The sequence below is a fragment of the Phyllopteryx taeniolatus genome, chromosome 4, assembly GCF_024500385.1.
Source record: "Phyllopteryx taeniolatus isolate TA_2022b chromosome 4, UOR_Ptae_1.2, whole genome shotgun sequence".
NCBI lineage: Eukaryota > Metazoa > Chordata > Actinopteri > Syngnathiformes > Syngnathidae > Phyllopteryx > Phyllopteryx taeniolatus.
Window position 1 is genome coordinate 5,400,348 of NC_084505.1, and position 4,048 is coordinate 5,404,395.

The 4,048-nt window shown below is 45.4% G+C and overlaps 1 long non-coding RNA gene across 1 annotated transcript; it reads left to right on the forward strand.

The window, feature by feature from the left end:
- Positions 1-1,085: 1,085 nt before the first annotated feature.
- Positions 1,086-3,461, forward strand: LOC133477411 (uncharacterized). Its single transcript, XR_009788347.1, has 4 exons — positions 1,086-1,104; positions 1,282-2,373; positions 3,130-3,238; positions 3,325-3,461. It is a non-coding gene; the product is annotated as an uncharacterized LOC133477411 (long non-coding RNA).
- The last annotated feature ends 587 nt before the right edge of the window (positions 3,462-4,048 follow it).

Consider the following 4,048-nt stretch of genomic DNA (forward strand, 5'->3'; position numbering starts at 1 on the left):
CAAAATTATCTGGTCGTTTATGAAGAACAACGTTTATCTATTGAGGTCAACTAAAACATGTACATACAAAACAGAAAACCTCTCCTCTTTCTTAAAAAGAAAATTATTGTGACAGCACAAGCAATGGGCTGCCTTCAAACCTTTGATAACTAATAGTCCTCAAAGATACAAATGATTTTTCACCGTGCAAATATTTTCACAATGAGAAAAGTGGGGAGAGGAGAGCCTTAAAGGGAAAAATATAAAGTCCAAGGATGACAAGGAATGGGTGGATGATACAATTTGTCTAACAGTACAGCAGTTTCAGTGTTCGTGTTTGTGGCAGTCTCATTGTTTATAGCAGCTGTTGGCTGTTTTAGCCAGGAAATTAATCAGTTAAATGGCTTCTGAGGTGATCTATTGCCCTTCTTAAGTCCAACTGATGAAGCACAAGAGAAGCATGAATGTTGTTTTTTTGCTGTTGTTCTTTTTTGCGAGGTTGCCGCGTCATTGAATCCACCATAGAACTGCAGGTCTGGAGTGCAAATTAAATAGCACTTCTGTCACAGGAGGGTGGGCAAGGACAGCAACATTATCATTTGTTATTATGATGTTACATGTGTTATGATCAGTTATGATGATCAGTTGTTGAGAGCTTTATGCCTCTGGTAGCGTCTCCAAAGACAAGCAGGTCCTATATGTGAGGGACCAGACAAAATATTTAAAAAAATAAATAAATACTATGGTTTCCTTTGCCCATTCTCCCTCACCTAATTTAAATATATACTGTATTTATTGCATCACGGTGTGGGTCCATTTCCCACTCACGATGGGAATGTGAGTGTGAATGTGTCATGGTCTGTGTTTTGGTTTGGGTTGTGTTTAGTTTTGTTCCATTTTTTCCTGTGTTCCATGTTTGTCGTGTGCTCATTAGGTTGTCGTGTCCACCTGTTCTCGTCTACTTTGTGTCGACCAATCAGGTCTCTCCAGCCACTCGTGTCTTGTCCAGGTGTTCCTCGTTGTCTCGTCAATTTGTTTGTATTTAGTTCCCTGGTTTCTTTCAGTTCTTTGTCGTTGTCACATGTCCTTGCCATGTCATAGTTGCCAGTTGTCTTTATCATTGTGGTATGTCATTGTCAGGTGTCATTTTCCCTATCTATTCCACATCTTACTCATAGGTCATAGTTTGTTTCCAGTTTTAGATATTCGAGTGTTTCTTTGTTACTTTGGTTTGGTTGTTATCTGTTGTGGGACTTCGTTCAGTTTTGCTTTATCCAATATCCTTGTTTTCCTTTTTTGAAGATTAAATATTATTATTTTGAGACTCCCGCGCTCCTGCCTTGCCTCCCTGCTTCCCTGCAATTGGGTCCACCATGTTCTTGCCTTGCGTTCCTCTCCTTCGCCCTAACCACATACGTGACCGAACGAACCGACCAGAACAGGACCCAGTGGGAAGTACATGGCGTCACCCTGGACACCACCAAACTGCCTCCCACCGTCCTCAGCCTGCCATCCATACCTACCCTCCTCCAGTAAGACCTATCGTTCAGTCTTTTCTGTCCTTTTCATCGGGTCCCCCCACTTGTCCTAGTTATTCATCATGCCCTACTATTTTACATCCACATGTTTCTTTAGATTCTGATTTTTCTGATTGTGAAGATGGCCCGATTTAGTTAACCTGTCTGATTCTTACTCTGACACGGACTTAGATTTTTCTGGTTCCTTCCCTAGTTTATCCCGTCCTCGTCAGTTTTTGTCATCTCTCCCCGTTTCCAACCGCAGTGAGTCCAAATCCTTTCCCTCAGACCTTTTCTTGGGCACCCGTTTGGCCATCTACCCGGGACCGCCGTGTGGTGGCCAACGGAGGCGCCCAAGTAAAGGTCAAATTTTGCCCTTGTTTTTTTTCCCCCCTGTTCACAAGTCACTTAATTTTTCACCTGTTCCCACACGTTGTTCCACGGCTCCAATTAACCACGTCTAGTCAAACATGCCCCCAAGCCACCATGTTCAGTACCAGCCATTTTTCCTAGTTCACCTTCCTGAGACCTTGTGGACTCTGCCACTCCCGTACCCTTTACTCCCTAACCTCAATGGCGGCAGGCTGAGGAAGCGACTGCAGGCTCCCGTTCCGGCTCCTCGGCAGCTACGGCAGGCTCCCGTTCCGGCTCCTCGGCAGCTGCGGCAGGCTCCCGTTCCGGCTCCTCGGCAGCTGCGGCAGGCTCCCGTTCCGGCTCCTCGGCAGCTGCGGCAGGCTCCCGTTCCGGCTCCTCGGCAGCTGCGGCAGGCTCCCGTTCCGGCTCCTCGGCAGCTGCGCCAGGCTCCCGTTCCGGCTCCGGCGGCGCTCGTCCAGCGGTCGACCAATCAGCTCTCTCCAGCCACTCATGTCTTGTCCAGGTGTTCCTCGTTGTCTCGTCAATTTGTTTGTATTTAGTTCCCTGGTTTCTTTCAGTTCTTGTCAGTTCATTGTCGTTGTCATATCTTTGCCATGTCATAGTTGCCAGTTGTCTTTATCATTGTGGTATGTCATTGTCAGGTGTCATTTTCCCTATCTATTCCACGTCTTACTGACAGGTCATAGTTTGTTTCCAGTTTTAGATATTCAAGTTTTTCTTTGTTACTTTGGTTTGGTTGTTATCTGTTGTGGGACTTCGTTCAGTTTTGCTTTATCCAATATCCTTGTTTTCCTTTTTTGAAGATTAAATATTATTATTTTGAGACTCCCGCACTCCTGCCTTGCCTCCCTGCTTCCCTGCAATTGGGTCCACCAAGTTCTTGCCTTGCGTTCCTCGCCTTCGCCCTAACCATGTACGTGACAGAATGGTTGGTCCCTGTGATTGTGCGACAAGCCCAGAGCGTAGTTCACCTTTTAACCAGAAGTTGACTTGGATTAGCTGCAGCTCCCCTTGACCCTGAACAAGAGGTATATAAAAGGGATGGATGGAGTGAGGGACCAAGGGAGGGGGATGGCTTTATGACATCCTTGGAGAAATATCAAGATCCCTTAAGATCAGGATTTGACTTGATTTGAATCGATGAGGGTACAGTTGTGATGGTTGTTTTCTGCAGTCCCCTTTTTTGGAGTTTGGGTGCCGCTTCGTCCTTCGCCTCTCACTCTCTCTCTCTCTCTCTCTCTCTTTCTCTCTCACCCAGCAATCAGCACCACCTTGGCCGCCCACCTGTCCTCTATCAGCACTCATCACTGCCTGCATAAAAGCCTGCCGGATCCAGGAAACCATCGCCAGAGTATTAACACGTTGTGGTACACAGGCCGACCCTCGTACGCTCGTACGCAAGTCATTCACTTTCCTGAAATCATTCTTACCTCGTGTTCTCCTTCGTCTCCAGTGCTCCTCCCGTGCCCACCTCCTAGCCGTCCGCTCCAGCCACGCTGCCAAGCTACCCCACCTGCTCACGTCCCAGCTTCCTGCTCGCTCCTTGTCCAGACGGTCCACCATTTTGCCTTGGATATCCTTACATTGAGCCAACCTTCAATAAACTATTCTAATTTCATCCCTCTGCTTCACTCTGCGTTTGGGTCCAATCTAAAGCTGATACGATTAGTATCGTGACAACAGTAGTTGAAATGATTCTCTCAAATTTAGATGTTATAAAATTCAACATTTAAGATGCAATATAATTCCAGATTTAAGATGCAATATAATTCAACACAATTGAAGTAATGGAAATATCTCATGCTGTATTATTATTGTATAACCGATTGGACACAAAACCTGTCATGCATAGTTGTCATGACAGGACGCACAAAAATCAGTCAATTAATGCTGGGAAACGTAAAGGTAGTAGGCTGTTTGAGTTACAATCTGCCATTTTTCAGGGATTTAACTGAGATTACAAGACAGATGGGCGCCACTGCTTATGTTGTGAATTTTCACCATATCGTGTAGGCAGAGATTGGCGACAAAGTTGGATAAGTTGCCATGAAACACAAAACTCAACTCTGCAAGCTGTGATCTTTTGTGTATGAAGGTCAAACACAGAGATCAATACATATTTTATAATATCAAACTATGTCACTGCGCCACCTAATTGCATCAGGGAATTGTAAAAA